This window comes from Meles meles, chromosome 8 (assembly GCF_922984935.1).
Source record: "Meles meles chromosome 8, mMelMel3.1 paternal haplotype, whole genome shotgun sequence".
Taxonomy (NCBI): domain Eukaryota; kingdom Metazoa; phylum Chordata; class Mammalia; order Carnivora; family Mustelidae; genus Meles; species Meles meles.
The window spans coordinates 112,827,650-112,848,100 of record NC_060073.1 but is presented as its reverse complement, the minus strand read 5'-3'; the positions used below and the strand labels follow the sequence as shown (position 1 = coordinate 112,848,100).

Here is a 20,451-nt window from a genome sequence, read left to right as displayed (position 1 = left end):
TGCAATGTATTTGTGTCATTTGATGCCATCGATTTTTAATACTTTTTTTTAATATTTTTATTTTACCTCTTCCTCTTTTTAAAGATTTCATTTATTTGACAGAGAGATCACAAGTAGGCAGAGAGGCAGGCAGAGAGAGAGGGGGAAGCAGGCTCCCCGTTGAGCAGAGAGCCCAATGTGGGGCTTGATCCCAGGACCCTGAGACCATGACTTGAGCTGAAGACAGAGGCTTTAACCCACTGAGCCACCCAGGCGCCCCCTTCTTTCTCTTTTGTATAAATCCATTGACTCTATCTTAGATAATATATCTTCTTTTTTTTTTCCTGCATAACTTTTTTTTAAAGATTCTATTTATTTGACAGAGAGGGAACACAAGCAGGAGGAGAGGCAGGCAGAGGCAGAGGGAGAAGCAGGCTCCCCACTGAGCAGGGAGCCCGATGTGGGGCTCGATCTTGGGACCCTGGGATCATGACTTGAGCTGAAGGTAGATGCTTAACTGACTGAGCTACCCAGCTACCTTTTGTTTGAACTATAATACCTTCCTAATGCATCTTCTTTTAGTTTATTGCCCTCCCCCCCCAAACTTAACGCAGCTGGAGTTAACATCCTAAAATAGTTAGAAACACATCAGGGGTGCCTGGGTGGCTCAGAGGGTTAAGCCTCTGTCTTCAGCTCAGGTCATGGTCTCAGGGTCCTGGGATCGAACCCACATCGGGCTCTCTGCTCAGCAGGGAGCCTGCTTCCTCCTCTCTCTCTGCCTGCCTCTCTGCCTACTTGTACTCTCTCTCTCTGTGTCAAATAAATAAAATCTTTAAAAAGAAATACATCACATTGCCAGAACTCTCAGGGGTTCCCCATTACCTTTCTAAAATGTGGTAGAGATTTGCCATTCCCTTCTGAAATTTTCATTCCGGTGTAGTTAACATATGGTGTAATCCTAGTTTCAGGTATACAGTTCAGTGACGCGACACTTTCATACACCACCCAGTGCTCATCATGGCAGGTGCCCTCCTTCATCCCATCACCTCATTCACCCGTCCTCCACCCCTCTCCCCTCTGGTGACCAGCAGTGTTTTCGTTAGAGTTAAGAGTCTTTCTTGGTTTGTCTCTCTTTTTCCTTTGTTTTGCTTCTTAGACTCCATATAAGAGGAATCATAAAGTATTTGTCTTCTTCTGACTGCCTTATTTCACTTAGCATTATACCCTCTAGCTCCGTCCATGCTGTTGCAAACGGCAAGATTTCATTCTTTTTATGCCTGAGTACTATTCCATTATTTATAGACACCACATCATCTTGACCCATTTATCTGTGGCTGGACAGTGGGCTGCTGTCATAATTTGGCTATTGCAAATAATGCTGCAGTAAACATCAGGGTGCATATATCCCTTTGAATGAGTGTTTTTTATTCTTTGGGTAAATACCCAGTAGTGCAATTTCTGGATTGTAGGGTAGCCCTATTTTTAACTTTTTTGAGGAACCTCCATACTGTGTTGCACAGTGGCTGTACGAGTTTGCATTCCAGCCCACGGTGCACGAGGGTGCCTTTCTCTCCACATCCTCGCCAACACTGGTTGTTCCTTGTGTTTTTTATTTTAGCCGTTCTGACAGGGGTGAGGTGATCCCTCACTGTGGTTTTCATTTGCATTTCCCTGATGATGTGACGTTGAGCATCTTTTCATGTGTCTGTTGGTCATCTGGACGTCTTTGGAGAAATGTCTGTTTATGTCTTCTGCCCATTTTTCAGTTGGCTGATTTGGTTTTGGGGTGTTGAGTTGTGTAAGTTCTTTATAGATTTTGGATACTAGCCCTTTATCATACATGTCATTTGCACATACCTTCTCCTGTTCACTAGGTTGTCTTTTAGTTTTGTTGTTTCCTTTGCTGTGCAGAAGCTTTTTGTATCAATGTAGTACTGATAGCCTTTTTGCTTTTGCTTCCTTTGCCTCAGGAGACATTATCTAGAAAAATACTCCTATGACCAATGTCAGAGACATTACTACCTGTGCTCTCTACTATTCCCTTTTTTTTTTTTTTTAAGATTTTATTTATTTATTTGACAGAGATCATAGGTAGGCAGAGAGGCAGCCAGAGAGAGAGGAGGGGAAGACAGGCTCACTGCTGAGCAGAGAGCCTGATGCGGGGCTTGATCCCAGAACCCTGGAACCATGACCTGGGCCGAAGGCAGAGGCTTTAACCCACTGAGCCACCCAGGTGCCCCTACTATTCCCTTTTTAAAAAAACCTTCAGTGGTTTCCCAGTACCAAAGTTGAAACTCTGGTATGGCTGGCGTTCAGAACTTTCCATGAACTAGCTGCAGCCTGACTTTCTAGCCTCTTCAACAGCAGTATTAATCACACAGTGTTCTGCATATTTTATTATCTCTCACATCTCTGGGCCTTTGATCCTGTTGTTCTCGGAACAACAGAAGATGCTCCCTGTCTCCCCCTGAGCACAGATGCGTACACCGTAGTGCGGCTGGGACTGTATCGTCGCCAGCCATCTCCACTCAGCTTACATGTCACCTCTCCAACCTCAAACCATAGCCAATGTCCTTGTCTCCTGTACGGACTGATATTGCTGTTAGTGGCATTAATTCTGATACACACTCTACTTTCTAGATGTTCATTGATCTGGTTTCCCTAGTACAGTTTTATACTCCTTCGGGTAGCACCTGTCTGCGTGTTTATACCGTCTCTCGCACTCCGCATGATGCCTTTGACTTTCACATACCGGCTTTCAAATCCATGGGTCTTCAGTGAGCACCTCAGTTCATGGCGTGCTGGCTGAACCTCTCATTCAGCTTGGTTGGGTAATCACGGAACATGCTGCTATTTTTGAGCCTGACACCACAGTATCACGGCTTAAATGTACACAGTCTTGAAATGTGATCAACTAGCTAACATTTATATATAAAAAGGCCCTAAGAACTGAGGTTCTCTATAATTACTGATACTACTCTCGAGAAAATCCCTCAGTCATAAGAATCTCTTTATTTCAAAGAAGATTTTGTTAAATAGCAATTATTTAAGGGAAAAAATCATCATGGCTTTAATTTCTCAGTAGTTAATAACTCCTAGATGTTAGGAGAAAGCTAACTCAGAAAAGTGCAGCAATTTATTACGTGAGGAGAGAGTTCTGTGGCTGGAAATTAAAATGGTAATGAAATTACGTTATGAGAGAGGTGGGAGGGGATGGCTGCTCCTTGTCGAGAACCATTTATTTATTTATTTTTTTAAGATTTTATTTACTTATTTGACAGAGAGAGATCACAAGTAGGCAGAGAGGCAGGCAGAGAGAGTGAGAGGGAAGCAGGCTCCCTGCCGAGCAGAGAGCCCGACGCGGGACTCGATCCCAGGACCCTGAGATCATGACCTGAGCCGAAGGCAGCGGCTTAAACCACTGAGCCACCCAGGCGCCCCGAGAACCATTTATTTTAAAATAATTTTTCACAGCCCACCGTCTCAGTTAAACTGGAAGAAATGTCTCATTTTCTACAAGAAAAATCCTTGCTTCCTTTCAGGTGTCCCTTACTGTTTCTTTCTTTTTCTAATTATATATTTACTTTCTCCCTCATCCCTTTACTCCTGCCCACTGTCCGACCAGTATTTTTCTTCTGAATCCCCGGCTCCCGACCGCTTTGATGCCCATGTTCCTTCCCGGCCTTCCATCAGCATCTCCTGCTCTTCTTCGCTGGCCGAGCTGTCCATGACCTTGACACCTTCAGTATGTTTGGCTTTTCCAAACTAAATGTTACCCCCCTTTCCCTCTGAGAAGCATTGCTCTAAATTATTAATTTAACAAGATTCGTGTGGCAAGATGGTGAACAAAGGCATAGCCTGAGGCATTTGAGCTCCCAAGCGGCTGGAGTTCTTGGTTGTGTAAATACGTGGCCTGCGTGGGGCGCGCCAACAGAGCCTTTGCTCCATGTTCTTCCTTGTCATTAGTAAAGAGAGAACTTTTAGAATTACATCAGGGAGAACATAAAATAATGAAAATCAGGTTTTCTGGGGGGTTTTTGTTGTACAGTTTCACTTTTCCTGTAAACTTTAAGATAATACTCAGCATTTACTATGTGCCAGACACGGTTCTAAGTTACCAAGTATATTAACTCATTCGATCTTTATAACAGCCCTGTGCCTTTGGTGTATTGTCCCCATTTTCTAGTGGATAAGACGGAGACACAGCAGTTAAATAACTTGTCCAGGTTACTGACTTGTTGGAAGAGGGTGTGGTATGCTTTTGGGTTTTATACCCATAAACCGTACCATCTTCCTCTTGCTCATCCTCTTTTCTTTCCCGTGCTGGAGTAGACGCTTCGCTGGGATTTGTAGTAAGGTTCAGGGGCTAAATCAGATCTCTAGACCTCGTGCTGCCTTTGCAGGAAAGCATGGCCCAGTCTAGTCCAGTTCCGTTTGGTGCACTGAGCAACTGGTTTGTCGGGGTAGAATACCATATCCCTTTTCTAACCTCAAAATAGGGGTGCGCAACTACGGCAAAGAAAATACATTAAGGAGAGTGATAAGCCTGTCTTATGATTATTGATATAAAAATTCTTGGGGGAAATAGGAGCATATATAACCTTCTCAAAATATAATTGTGTTTCTGTATTAGTCTATTAATATAATTCACAGTGTTCACAATTATTCACAATAATTCTCAAAGAAAAAAGTATGATCATATTCTTACTGCTATCCACATTCCAATGTCTTTTTCCTAAATCTTTCATGTAGGAGGAAAACATATTTCTATAAATGACCTGTTCGAAGGCTCTGTGCAGTGTGATGTGTATATGTATAGATATATATGTAAACATAAAGTTACATGTAGCTAACACTTCCTGAGTGCTTACTATGTGTCTGACTTCATTCCAACTGTTTTTTTATTTATTAGCTCATTTGGTTTCCAAACAACTATATCCTGTCTTTTTTTTTTTTTTTTTTAAGATTTTATTTATTTATTTGACAGGGAAAGATCACAAGCAGGCAGAGAGCAGGCAGAGAGAGAGGAGGAAGCAGGCTCCCTGCCGAGCAGAGAGCCCGATGCGGGACTCGATCCCAAGACCCTGAGATCATGACCTGAGCTGAAGGCAACGGCTTAACCCACTCAGCCACCCAGGCGCCCTATCCTGTCTTTTTTTTCTTCTTCTTTTACAATTGAGAAAAGTGAGGTCTGGGGAGGTAAACTGGCCCAAGGCGATGTATGTGTATGTTATTTATCTTTGTGTGTGTACAGCCTAACGGACAAGCCATATAATGCTTAATGATAAAACCCTAGAGGCATTCCCATCGACACTGGGAACAACACAAAATAGCCATTAATACAGTGTAAATAGACAAAAGTATGGAGTAATATAAAAATTGGTAGGGAGGAGGCCATCTGATGATTTTATGTTGTTCGAGATACGGAGATCCCCAAAGCCTGTGTGAAGCTCTGATAGAGACTCGGAGACTTCTCGGAAATACCGGCTTTACTGATGCTCTATGTGACTAAAATAATAACTTTTTGGACACACGTGGTAACTAGTCAGCAAATATAATGTGAGAAGGAAAAAGAAACCTTCATTCACAGCAGCAAGAACAAAAGAAAGTATTTTAAGACAAACTTAGTAGGAAACTTATGTCTCTTGTGAAGAAATCTAGAGAACCGTACTGAAAGATAGAAAAAATTCAGTAAGTTCTTTTTTACTAAGGAATAATTTACAACCACATCCTGTGAGTTTCAGGTGTGCATCATAGTGATATGTTTCTACGCCACAGAATGCTCCCCGCGAAGTCTAGCTGCCGTCTGCGGCAGACACAGTTAGTGCAGTGTTCCTGACCACTTTCCCCATCTGTACATGACGTCTCTGGGCTTATTCATCTTGTAGGTGCAAGTTTGCACCTTTTAATCCCCTTAATCTATTTTGCCCGCCAACCCCGAACCCTTCTGCATCTGGTAATGTGTTTGTGAGTTTCTATTTCGTTTTGTTCATTTGTTTTGTAGTTTAGATTCTGCACAAGTGAAGTCATATGATATTTGTCTTTCTTTGAATTATTTCACTTAGCATCATACCCTCCAGGTCCATCCATGTTGTTGCAAATGGCAAGATCTCATCCCTTTCTATGGCTGAGTAGTATTTGTGTGTGTTCCACGTTGTTCTTGGTGAAACAGTTGAGCAAATCAGAGCGCTTTTTAAGAAGTATTAGGGCAGCATGGTCTCCATCAAACTCCCAACAGCTCTTTAGTTAAAAATCCATCAAAACAATTTTTTTTAAGATTTTATTTATTTGACAGACAGAAATCACAAGTAGGCAGAGAGGCAGACAGAGGAAGAGAGGGAGGAGGAAGCAGGCTCTCTGCTTAGCGATGCGGGGCTCGATCCCAGGACCCTGGGATCATGACCTGAGCCGAAGGCAGAGGCTTTAACCCACTGAGCCACCCAGGTGCCCCCCATCAAAACAATTCTAAGGTATCTGGAAGCATGTACGTGTAAAAATAGCCAGGATAAAAATATGAAAACGAGGAGAAAACATGTAGTGAAAGAAGACTTGCACACGCAGTGTTCCCAACATGCCCTAAGTCTACAGTGTTACTATCTGGTGCGCACCGAACTGGGAGAGCGATGGGACCCAGCCAGCAGTTGGGAAGTGAGCCCAGGCTTACGAGACGTTCGTATAAAGGAGGGTCCTATCCCTCCCTCTGCTCAAACTCTGCGAAGGTTTTCCATCACCAAATACAAGCCAGAGCCTTAGCGTGACCTTCAATCTCGCTTCTCCGTGTGGGGTCCGTGGGCCAAGGGCAATGGCATCAGCCGTGGGCTTGTTGGGATGCAGCGTCTCGGACCCTACCCCAGACTCCCTGAATCAGGATCTGCAAGATCTTCAGGATACACACGCTGTCAAGTCCGGGAAGCACGGCCCTGCAGAGCACCATGTGACCCGCTTCTCCTGAGCACACCTTCCTGCCTTCCGTCTCCTCCCCCTGCTCGCTTGCGTCCAGTGCGACTGGCCACCCTGCTGGTCCACAAACTCACTCTCCCGCCAGGGCTTGACGCTTTATCCTCCCTCTTCCTGGGCACATTTCCTTTGCTTCCTTTAGGTCTTGGCACACATCTCACCTGATCAGACAAGCCTTCCGTGACTCAGCTGCTCTACAGCCTTCACCATCACCTGACTCGTGTGTGTTGCTCATACTCTGTCCCCCCGCCCCACCCCACCCCTGCAACATGAGCTTGGTGACCGAAAGACTCGCTTCCTTCCTTCTGTGTCCCCAGCACCTGGCCCCTAGGAGGTGCCCGACTGCTGAGTGAATCTGGTATGGACTTAATCAAGATCAAAAGCTTCTGCACAGCAAAGGAAACAGTCAACAAAACAAAACGGCAACCCATGGAATGGGAGAAGATATTTGCAAATGACAGTACAGACAAAAGGTGGATATCCAGGATCTATAAAGAACTCCTCAAACTCAACACACACAAAACAGATAATCATGTCCAAAAATGGGCAGAAGATATGTACAGACACTTTTCCAATGGAGACATACAAATGGCTATCAGACACATGAAAAAATGTTCATCATCACTAGCCATCAGGGAGATTCAAATCAAAACCACATTGAGACACCACCTCACACCAGTTAGAATGGCCAAAGTTAGCAAGACAGGAAACAACGTGTGCTGGAGAGGATGTGGAGAAAGGGGAACCCTCTTACACTGTTGGTGGGAATGCAAGTTGGTGCAGCCGCTTTGGAGAACAGTGTGGAGATTCCTCAAGAAATTAAAAATAGAGCTTCCCTATGACCCTGCAATTGCACTGCTGGGTATTTAACCCAAAGATACAGATGTAGTGAAAGGAAGGGCCCTCTGTACCCCAATGTTTATAGCAGCAATGGCCACGGTCGCCAAACTGTGGAAAGAACCAAGATGCCCTTCAGCGGCCGAATGGATAAGGATGATGTGGTCCATATACACGATGGAGTATTATGCCTCCATCAGAAAGGATGAATACCCAACTTTTATATCAACATGGACGGGACTGGAAGAGATTATGCTGAGCGAAATAAGTCAAGCAGAGAGAGTCAATTATCATATGGTTTCACTTATTTGTGAAGCATAAGAATAATATGGAGGACATGGGGAGATGGAGAGGAGAAGGGAGTTGAGGGAAATTGGAAGGGGAGATGAACCATGAGAGACTATGGATTCTGAAAAACAATCTGAGGGTTTTGAAGGGGCGGGGATGGGAGGTTGGGGGAGCCAGGTGGTTGGTATTAAGGAGGGCACGTATTGCATGGAGCACTGGGTGTGGTGCAAAAACAATGAATTCTGTTATGCTGAAAAGAAATTTAAAAAAAAAATATTATAGGGGATGGGGCTCCTGGGTGGCTCAGTGGGTTAAGTCTCTGCCTTCAGCTCAGGTCATGATCCCAGGGTCCTGGAATCGAGCCCCGCATCAGGCTCTCTGCTCAGCAGGGAGCCTGCTTCCTCCCTCTCTCTCTGCCTGCGTCTCTCTGTGATCTCCGTCTGGCAAATGAATAAATAAAATCTTAAAAAAAAAAAATTACAGTTGAGCTCTCTAAGAGTTCTGAAGACGGGGCAAATGATGAGCGCTGGCCAAGGAGGCGAAGCCTCGCTTCCCGCAGCTTGGACTGGACGTGTCCTCCGGCAGCCCCGATGTTCGGCCTCCGCACACGTCCGGCGATCAAGTCAGGCACTGGGTATTCGTTTGGAGGTTCCAAACAGCAAATACAGAATCTGCAAATAATGAGGACCAGCCACGCACCATTCGCTCAATAAATACTGCGTTTCTGTGCGCTCTGCTCCCAGAATTATCCATCACTCAGACGTTTGTCAAGGCCTGGCCATGTGCCAGGCCCTGCTCGAAACTCCAATAATCCGAAGACAAATTACCATGTTCCAGGGAGGGCTTCCTGGCAGAGTTGGGTCTTGGCTGAATGTTCAAGAGTAACGGGTGGGATTTTAGTACATGACGCTGTGGAGAGAGGTATTTTAGAAGAAAGGTCACCGGTCTTCTTAAATTTGGGTACACCTCAGACTCAACTGGCCAGTGAGTCTGGCCAGTCCAAAAATACACGTCTCTAAGTATGAGACGCTGGCATCAGTGTGTTTTCAGTCTCCCCAGATGACTTTAGTGTGCAACCAAATTGCACACATCTTGTTTGGGTAGAATATGGGTTATGTGAAGGAAAGAGCAAATAAGGGATTTTGACTGAGGTATGGGAAGGCCATCAGTTTTTTGCACGTACCTGTTAGATGCCTATTGTGTGTCAGACACTTTGCAGGGTCCTGGAGACACATCCGAAAACAAGAGCCGGGAATCCCTGCCTCGTTCGAGTTTACAGTCGGATGGGGTTGGCAGCTGTTCAGGATGATTCAGGTTCTAAATTTAACTTATTATAGTATATGATGATTTGTATTTGGGAGGAATCTTGTCCTCACTGCTCAGAAATCTAAATTTAATATCAAAATTATTACATCGCCCTCTGATAGGAATAGAAGGCTATAAAGAGAAACTCTGTTATAAACCTCTGTGCTGATTTCGCTCAGCATCGTCTAACACAACCATATGTTGTGTTAGCCTCTCAGTGGTTTTCCGTTTCTTCGGAAACCAGGACAGTCATTTAAAACCAGTCGTGTGCAGGAATTTAAAATCACTGGTGTGAGGGCCACTGGAAGTACTAACCCAAGCACTTCATTTCGCCATCTCATGAAGAATTAATAGGTAAGGCACTATTTCTGTCTTGATTATCGGGGGGACTTTCGATGGAACTCCTAATTAACACAGAACTTTCACTGGATCATAGTTGGTTTGTAGTCGCTTTTGTATCTTTTGTTGCATGCCATGCTTTTCTTTCCTGAGTTCCTGTACACGGTACACGCTTACACACTTCTAGACCATTAGTAAGAAGAGACGGACCTCATGATAGAGCTTTCTTGTAACCTGTCTGATAGTTCCTCCTTATAGCCTGGCTCTGCCAATCTCTCTTCACAGCGCTCCTGGCCAAGCAGTGTTTGAATTGGTTTGCTAAGTAGAATAATTTAACACCTAAAGAACAAGCCCTGTGCCCATCCTCAGCTGGGCTGCACAGCCCAGAAAGAGCCTGATGTATGCAAATGAGCACACGGGGCGGGGGGGGGGGGGGGGAGCGAGGGATGGCACGTAGACTGTGGGACATAAGGTCCGCGGTGTCAGGTGAGAAGTTCTAGGCTTCCAGGAGGAGGTTGCGAATGTTATCATTACTGTAAGAGGCAAAGTGTTATTAAGTTGTTAGAATGCAAAGAATGTCTCGTCTGTATTTTATATAAGATTACAAGCTTTTGGTCAGCTTTTCCTCAGTTTCAGTACACTTAATATTACTGTGTTTTATTAATATGGATGATGTGCTTTCTATCCCTCTTTTTAAAAATTATTTGTGGCCTTTTTCCCTCATGAATTTTCTCTCCCTTCCTCCCTTATACATGAGCTGCTTTAGTAACCTGTTTCATCGGCATTTCAGATGTCCTATGTATTCCCTGAGCTTTTCTAAAATTCTTTGATTATTTACAAGTTTAATGAGAGTTGAAGATCATCTTTCTAAAGACTTAGTTCAATGAATTTTTAAAAATACTGAATGAGAAGTTAATACTGGGAAATAATTGAAGTCTTATGCTGTGGCTTATCACTTAAAGTGACTGCAGAAAAGTTTTTCTTTTTGGACATCTGGGAAGAAATAACTGTTTTTGTGGATTTATTTAGTATTTGTCTCTGAACCCTAAAGAGAATTGGGGTGTATTTGCTTTTATTGATGTGGCATTGAGAGATTGTCAGACCCATAGAATTTTTATTTGGAGGAACATCATCTTCCCTCTTTGTTACAGGATTTTTAAATTTTTTTTAACCTTTCCCTTCATATGTGTTTTAAAAGGGGTCTGGTCAGAGTTAATTTATGTAAGTCTTTTTATCACTTTTTTTCCGTAATAGTCCTTTATAGCAAAACTTTTGTTCAATGTTGTTTGAGGGGGTGTTTTTCCTGCCTTAGTTCTGAGCCAATTGAGAAGTAGACAAAGGAGCCAGGCAGATGGACATCAAAATAGCTCTTTTTTGATGGAACTATTGCAGGACATGACAAGAGCCCTGCTTAAAGGGCTTAAAGACACTGAATCTTCCAAGTTAGAAAGCTTTAACCGCCCAACCTCAGGCAGTGCTGGAGAGCAAGGCTGGCTAGCAGATCCCAAGGAGAAAAGTGCCCAGGAGTGGGGCCGGGCTTTGCTTACAAAATTCCTCATCCCAGGCTCACCCATCCAGTAAGTCCTCTTCTGGGGAGGAGGGTAGGCCCGGGGTGAGTTGCCCCAACGGAGGCTGATCTGACTGGGAGGCTGAAGCCAGCGCTGGAGACCCTCAGGGAGGAGGCCTCCCATCCCCACTGTGCTGGAGCGCCCTCAGCCTGCAGCTGCCCTGAGTTGACTGCAGCCTCCACGAAGGGCGGTACAGGAACATTGCAAATAGCTGAGGGCTCTTGGAGAAGCTCACCCTGTCCTAGAAATAAAACCTGCCCAGGAGCACTTTTGTTCCCACGTTACTCCCTGATTGATTTTGCTCCATTCTCTTACACTGTATGTATAAATTGGGGGTTTTGTTGGTGTTTGTTTTGTTTTGTTTAATTCTCAAAAGTAATAGGTTTTGCTGAAATTGTAACCTTTTGACCTTCGGGGGACAGCTGGGGAAATCTGATAGAATGATTTTGCTTCCATGGGGTTACTGTTCGGATCGGGAGAGACTGTATATTAATGGGGGGAGCAAAGCCATATTAAGAGAAAGGTACAGAAATTGGGCTTGGGTCACAGTGATGAAGAGAATTGACAGCGGCAGCAAAGCCCACGTGTTCACATTCAGACTTCAGGGAACGGACAAGGTCCTCTCACGTGGTCGAAGCTCTTGACATTAGACACAGCGTTGGCACCGACAGATGTCCGCGTGCCCCTAGAACCCCACACTGCCTGGTTGCTGCTGTCCTCGGGAGCACACCGCACTCAGCCCTCTCCTGCGGCGCCCCAAACAGCCCAGGGTATTTGCTTGTATTTGCTTTGGGGTGGAAAGTGGACCAGGCTTGTGACTAAGGAAGCCAGACGGACTTTTCACCTACAGATGTTTTAATGTGCTTACCATTATCCAATACCAGCAACCAAGATAGTCTAAATACCACAGCAGGATCTGATTAGCTTTTTCAGATCACTGCCTTTATTTGTTGTTTGCAAAAAAGCTTAATCCTGTGCTAGAGATCAGGCGTCCTGCTGAGCCCTGGGGTAGTTTGCTTTGCTTTGTGTTCACCAGTGGTAGGAATTAGTGAGAAGATTCCTCCTCCTCCTCCTCCTCCTCTCAAATTAAAGCTATAAAGTAGTAACTATAGTAGCAAGGGATAAAGAGAAGAAAGAAAAGCCAGGGCAAAAGAGAAGACTTTCTATTCATACTAAAGAGTTTACTTTTTATACGCAAGCAAGTTTGAATATGAATTCATAAATATGGACCTCACTGTCTCTCTTGTCCCTGCGTAGCTTAAGCTTTATTAGGCTTTAGTTGTTGTAATCACTTTGCATTTAATGTATATTTTTTTATCTTTATCTTACAAAATCAAACTCAGTTTTACCAAAAGGAGTATATTTACTCACCAGCTGACTGGCCTGGATTTATATTTCTTACTCCTTTTACTCAGGAAATTTCAAAAAGAAATACCACCACACCACTTTAAAAAAAATTTTTTTTTAACGCTCTTCATTTCTGTGTTCACTTGCTACCCAAGACATAAATTTGAATTCTGGGTAGTTCACCTTGTAATTTGCAATGAACTGTAGTAGTCAAGATGCTTTATCTTTAATGGGCTCCTGAGATGAGACCATAGGCTTAACCAATGCAGAAACATTCCTGCAACCCTTGGCAGAATAAGAAGAGTTTTGCTTTAGAAATTAGTGTGCCATGCAGACCTAAAAATAATGACATTCACTTAAATATTTTCACAGGTTTTGAAATTTTCTAACATTTCGGGAATGATATACTTTCATAAGATATTAAGCTCTTTTGAGGAAAAATGCAGACAAATGGTGATCTAAAGCATACTTTGTATTTTCGTTTTATTTCTGGTAACGGATTTTTTTTTTTTAGGCTTTTAGTACTCATAAGGGATGTTTTCTTCCGGGAAATAACGGAAAAATTTAAACTATGTAGAGTAGGCCTTCTTCTCTTGTGTTGTAAACAGAGAAAACCTCATTTACACTTGAGCGGACACAGTTAAGTCCCCAGTGGCCCTGAGTCCCAACAACTACTCCCACTCCCCAAGTATTCACAAGTCACCCTAACCGTGGGTAGCCTCGGTGTTTGTGTATATGTAAAGAGAGATGGCTTCCGATGGTCTGGGGTGCTTTACCCCAGTCTTGTAGCTTGGAAAAGCCGCATCATTCAGCCTGTGTCAGAAAGTCGTAAAACCAACTCTTGGCCTTCGCCTTTCTCCTCTGCACGGCTGTGGAACGTGGAGGCGCGCCGGTGCGGGCCGCTTGGGGGCGCTCTGTCCCCGAAGTAGGTTCGCAGAACAGCTGTAGACGTCTTTTTCCTTTCCCTTGAGCAGGAGATACTTTGGCAACATCTAAGGGTGTTTAAATTTTGATTGAACTTTTGTAATAATCAGAGGCTGCTCGACCTGCAACTTATACCACCCTCAAAAGCAAGGAGTGCTTAGCCTCATAAATACTGCAGTCGGGAACTTTGCCCATAAGGGGTGGGGGTGGGGGTGGGTGGCGTGTGGGCACAGGGAGGGACAAGCTTCCTCCGTGAGGGGACTGCTTTTTGCTTATTAAAAAAAAAAAAAAAAAAAAACCACCTTACTTCTTCATAAAGTTAACTTGTCCCTGAGCTGAAATTTCAGTATCATCTGAACAAATTTTATGAAAAATCAAATGCTTTTAACAGGTATAATGTGTTGTATATTATTAGAACATAACATAAGCCTTTGTCTAGTGACATGAGTAACTAGAATCCATAATAAAAGAATTTTACATTGCTATTGGACATGCATAAGGTGGACTGTCCTGGTGGTTTAGGTTGAAGTTAAATGGTTTTATCTAAAGGTACGGTCAGAGGACCCACTGGGCACACAGTTGGACCACACTTACATTTTATCTTCTCATGCTATGCTCTGCTTTTCATTCTTAAACATTCTTAAATTCTTAAACATTCTTAAACATTCTTAAATTGTTTGTAAGCTCTTAAACCTTTGTCTTTTGCAATCTTTCCTTCTCTCTTTTTTTATTTTATTGCCTTGCAACATATTAACCAATCTCTAAAAATATTTTGGATTTCCTGGTGTTTTCCAGGGAAATAGTTGTACTATAACCTTCTGTCCCATTTCACTACTGTCTCATTTATTACAAGGGATTACTGCAGGAGCAAATTGCTACTCGGACACACCTCGTGTTCTTTATTTCTCAAAACCCCCAAGCTAATAGACTGGGAGGATATCCTCAACTTTTTGGAAACATGCAACTTTTACGACTTGAAAATATAATTGGTTTCTTTGTTCAACACATGAAAAACAAGGAGGAGAAGCTGAAGGCTGCCCAAGCCAGGTGTTTCTTGTTGGCAGCCTGCTGCCTAATGACCGGGCTCCCAGAGAGCAGCTGCCTGCGAGTCGGCTTTGTCTGGCCTATTGTTGGAGCACACCCCTCGTGAATACACACGCTGCCCGGGGCAGACCCCGGGAATGACATCAACTTGCTTATCTTAGAAACCTGCGAACCTGACCCAGGGTGCTGAGGTTGGCTTGCATCTGCCCGGCCAACTAATTGTGAGCTCTCTAGCCCACGATTGGCTGTTCCTCCACTCGGTAATAGGTTAAGCAAAGACACTGCCATTCCATCTGTTCAGCTATTCATTGTTCTTCCTGCCTGCCTGCAAGTCTGCAGCTAAAACTGTGTTAAGGAGCCACTTACTGCTGAAGCTGCTGCAGAAACCAATGTCTTTGTATTTTCCTGCGAACGTGAGTATCCGTGCTACTTCATGCCTCGCCCGCTAAACTTTGCTAAACCTTGAGAGTATTAATTTGGACTCTGAGGGACAGGAAGCACCTGAAATGGAGGGCAACCCGTTATTACATGGTGCCAAAATACAGGAAAATTTTCTCTGTAGACCTGAGTCTGGAGTCACATCAGTAGTTACAGCCTCGGGAACATTTGCACGGCGTTAGGCATGGCATGTGATCATCTGGTCCTGAAGGATGAGTTCTGACACGTTCTGATGTGTTGATAATGAATTTGGGTTTTATCTTGGCACGTTCTTGTGTTTCTTCACGTGTGCGCTGTGAACTGGTAGTGAGATGTGATCGATGTTTCCATTGTCTTAAAAATCTGGCTTGGGGGAGACGGACTGATGCGCAGGGAGAGGTTATGGACAGCCTGTTGTAAACAGGATGATTAAGCAGTCCCCTGCGTTGTCAGCAGTTTCGACAGTCACGTATAGTTTCTAATTTCTCCCATCTTCTCATTTTTTCCCCTGCCTTCGTTTCAAAAATCAGGCTGAAGGTGTCATTCCAAGCACTACTGCTTGCAGGAGTCCCGTGCTGGGGAAAGGAGGAGGAGACAAAGACTTTCATCTGTCAGTTGGGAGGGAAAGAGCGAGCATAAAGGGTTAAAAAGAGGTTTTCATTTCTACCACATGCCCTATTGTGTGAACATATGCATGAGTCTATTGAAAGTTTTCAGAAGATGGGCAGGCCACCAGTTGCTGGTCTCCTGCAGTTCCAGGAGGACATCTGTTGCCCCAGAGCATTAACCAATCTGTTGAAAGGGCCATCCTTCCTTTGTTAGCCAGAGCGATGCAGACAGCAGCACTCCCCGAAGTACAATGGTAATTAAATACACGGAGACTAAGCAGTAGTATTTATTACATATTCATTATTTTATTTCCATTGTTCTCCTGGTATTGCCATTTGGATAACAACCAGAACCCACTTTATGGCATTGTATCTTTACCTTACAAACAAACAAATGGATTTACCAACATTGTGTTCTCATATTCCTAATGAATGGATATGAGGCTCTTTAGAAATTTAAAAAAAAAAAAATTTCCCATTGGATTTGAGGTGAAGGATTATCCAAGTCATCTAATGAGAACTTTCAGAGATCTCACCGAATGGGGGAATTTGTGTGTCTACAACAAATTTCTAGTAAACGACCATATTGCTTTCAGCGAATACAAGTTTCTTTTGACAATTAAAATAATTGGTTACACCTCATCATCTACAAGATTAGCATGAAAATGTGGGTCTTTTTCAAGAACTGTTACTTGATTTTTAACTTTATTAGGCCTTTCGCAAGAAAAATTGTTTTCGTTTCCAGTACAGTATCTGGAGGGAATCTTTAGCTTTGTAAGTGTAGAAATCTGCGTTCAGACCATTTATATTTTTGCCAGGTGCCTCCTGTGTTCATGAATATAGTGTGTAAAGGCCAGTTGCAATGGATTCCTGATATAAAACTTCAAAGTTAAGCCATATTTTTTTTTTTGCAGTTTTGTAAGGGTTTTTTTTATAACTATGGGACTATAAACACTGACCTGTTTTGTGTGTGGAATTTTGTCTGTGCCGCTGCTTCGTGAAATGAGAATTATCCTTATCAGTTAATAGTTGATTAATTTAAAGATGACTTGCGTACATTTGCATTTGAGTAAATGCAAAACTTAGAAGTCTAATAAATGATTTAGAAATTAAGGAGAAAAGTATTTCCTACCTTACTCGTAATAAGAAGTTTGGTGATGTTGTTGGAGTCTTTGCTATCTTTTTCAACATTATATTGATCATTTTTAAGACACTGGACAAAAATAGATCCTCTACTATTCTTTGTCCTGAGATTTCTTATAATAATACCTCATAAGTTTTACACATGACGTTACTTTGACAAGTACTGCAGCCTATGAAAATATTTTTTTCCGCTTTTAAATCCTAAGACTAGCGTTTAATTTTTCTATTGAGTGATTTCAAGATATTGTGGGAAAAAATTTAAGTCTCATGTGAAGTCAGGGCAATCTTTCACTGATCTCAAGTGGGTAAAGAAGCATTTCAGTTTAAAGTTTTAAAAACCAAATGTTTCCCATCCGGTCACAACAAGTAAGTTTATTTCAGATTTGGATTATGCAGCAGAGATGATCTAGGCCTGGTAGTTGAACTCCTTTACCGATAGTTGTACTACTTCATATTTAGTCTATTGATCGATCAGAACTAAAAATAACTATTTAACTGCTTGTTGTGGACAAGATGACATTGGGTAACTTTCTCTCACATAACCAGTGAGGTATGGGACACGAAGAGAGGCCTGTCAGTGTGGGGAAGAAGTTCAACCAGAGTATCTTGAAAGAAAAAATATGGTGCCTAACCAGATTAGATGTTGATTTTTTTTAAAGTAGGGTAGGTCAGTATTAACAATCATGTTAGCCCAGTGACTGTAAGCTTTTTACTTCCATAGTTTCTATAGTTAGATGAGTTGTAAATTACAAGTTAAAAGTGTGTGGTATTCACTAAATACATTTGTGTATACAAATGAGTTTTCTCTGGTTTAATATTATAAAAAGCAAATTGTTGGGAATCTCATAGTTTCCCTCCCTATATTATAGCCATATAATAAAATGATATAGTAGAGCAGATTTACACACTATCATGAACACTTCTTTTTATATTAGACGGAAGTGATAGAGAAAGATTTAGATCCTTAGCGTGGATAATTTTTAGTTTAAAAACTCTGTAGTATTTGGTTTTGTTTCTTTGAACGCTGTGAGAATGAAGAATAATTTCACTTATTCTCTAAACATTTCATGTCCGTGTGCCCCGGCGGCTGTGTTTTTCATGCAGTATTCATCTTGTTTGAAACTGTCCAAAAGGCAAACACTTGAGCCCAATATTAAAATAATATTTCCTAGTTCGAGTCCGGGATTTGGTCAGTGAGTCATTATCTTGAAGAATTATCTCACAGCAGCATTTCTGCAAAACCCAAGCTTTTCCGGGGAGATCAGAAATGCTGCCCATTAAATACACTTCCTGCGGTCGGAGCAGACTGTGGGGTTTACAGAACAATGATGTCGGAGCTTCCAGATTGGTTTGGCAGCTGCATTGTTCTCGGAGGGTAAACCAGACGCACTTAAGTCCCAGTCTCTTTTATAGGCTTTTGTTCATGCCAAATTCTTGTTTCACTGGGCTGGCATTCACGGTGGCGTGTTAAAGGAGTGCGGCTTAGCAACCAGCCTCTGGTTGCCAGGCAGCCCGGCTTCCAATAGGTTTTCCTTGTTCGAGATACTTTTGGTGGGGAGCTCTGTGCAGGCCACAGTGCAGATTTTCCTTTTAACTGTATCCCTTCATTAGGATTCTGTTGTGATTTGTTACTTGCATTATGGTGTCAGTATATTACAGTAGTTAATAAATCACGGAGTGTAAAGACTTGCTTTCAAAATCCCTTCCTCGAATTCTAAATTATTGGGCTCATGCATATCCATATTAATAGGAAAAAATTTTTTTGAAATGGATACAGCTCCGTCACGGAGCAGATGTATGGAGAGCTCTCCTAAGGAGTATTTCTTTTTACTGGCTGTGCTGTCTGGAGTCAGGAGAGCTCGATGTTGCTTTAAAACTCATCAGCGCTACATTACGAGGACAATGTTATCTGTCTTCTCAAGGGATACAACCCAAAGAAACTCCTGTAGAATGTGGAGTTCTACGCTGAGGAAATCTTAAATGCGGCGTTAGCAAGCCAAAGATCCCATGTTTTATTCTTGGGTGTTTATCGCACTTAATATAATTTATTTCATTATGTAGCCATATTTCCCTCCCTAATGAGTTCACCAAGGATGCATTCAGATGTGTGATTCCTTAGAAAAACACTTAGCATTTTCTCTTAACATTTATTTAATAGCTCCTTTCTAGTGTAAATAAGAGCTTTAGAATAAAATGTTTTTGTGCAATTTGCTTTTTTAGATTATTTAAATAGGTGTTGTATGACAGTCTGAAGTCCAGCCACCATCGCCGGACTGGCGTTACCCCTGGATGGAACTCCAGAGTTGCTCTCGGAAGTAAACTGCTCATGTGACTATGTCCTCACTCTGAAACACAAGAGCAGAAATAATTTTCTTTTGCTCACCTATTCCCAGTCGAGAAATAACAATGATTCCCAAGAGACTTTAAGGAAAATTGACTAAACAGCAAAAGTGTTTTAAACCATAAAAGCATTCCTGTGGGGAGGGGGGAGGGGAGGCGAAGTAAGAGAGAAGATGACTTTTTAACCAAATGCGGATAGTGGGTAATTAATTATTGATGTAGTACAGAAGTTTTTTCTTTTTTTTTTTTTTAAGATTTTATTTATTGGGGCGCCTGGGTGGCTCAGTGGGTTAAGCCACTGCCTTCGGCTCAGGTCCTGATCTCAGGGTCCTGGGATCGAGTCCCACATCGGGCTCTCTGCTCAGCAGGGAGCCTGCTTCCTTCTCTCTCTCTCTGCCTGCCTCTCTATCTCCTTGTGACCTCTCTCTGTCAAATAAATAAATAAAATCTAAAAAAAAAAAAAAGATTTTATTTATTTATTCGACAGACAGAGATCACAAGTAGGCAGAGAGGCAGGCAGAGAGAGGAGGAAGCAGGCTCCCTGCAGAGCACAGAGCCTGATGCGGGGCTGGATCCCAGGACCCTGGGATCATGACCTGAGCCGAAAGCAGAGGCTTTAACCCACTGAGCCACCCAGGTGCCCCCAGAAGTATTTTCTTACATTAGATTCAGAAATCAAGATAACATGTATTCAGTGTACTTTAACTCGTTGCTGTGAATTTCATGTGAACTGTACCATTTCTCTGCTTTCTGTAAACGTGCAGAGAATAAAGGAGTTTTCCCCCTGGAATGAAATAGATGGCGCTGTCCCTGCCCCTTGGTAAGGGTAACATACCATTAAAATTTGTATTCTGTTACTATGCTCTGTATCCACAAAATAAGGATTGTTAGGGAAAAACTATTTGTCTCCTAATTGGAGTATATTTCACTCGGTGATTATTTGGTTCTTTGTTGACTGTTTGAATTTGTTGACTGTTGTCAACTGTGCTCTTTTAGCACTCCCCCTAAATTCTATCTGGAATGTCTTCAGATTGTTGTTAAGCTTGATCCAAATTCATGTCAGTTTTTCAATTATAGGAAGTTAACGTTTTCCTTTCTTTCCATATGGCTTTCCCTTCAAATAATCTTTACAAATGTTTATGAACTCTTTTAGAGAAAATGTACACAACCTATCACAGTTCATCTAGAACCTGCTTTTCAGCAATATTGTAGGTGTCGCTCTGAAACACTGGCCTTTCTGACAGCGGAGAGATCTCTTCCACGAAAGGTCGAGAAGTGCACGCTAGAATGGGAAAAGTCACGCAAAACTGGGTTCAAAAAAAAAAAAAAAATCCAGTTCCACTAGTTATTTTCTT

The 20,451-nt window shown here is 42.6% G+C and overlaps 1 protein-coding gene across 3 annotated transcripts in view; it reads left to right on the top strand.

Moving 5' to 3' along the window:
- Positions 1-20,451, top strand: part of ZC3H12C (zinc finger CCCH-type containing 12C) — a 76,074-nt gene that overhangs the window by 15,607 nt on the left and 40,016 nt on the right. The gene's annotated exons all lie outside the window — the stretch shown is intronic.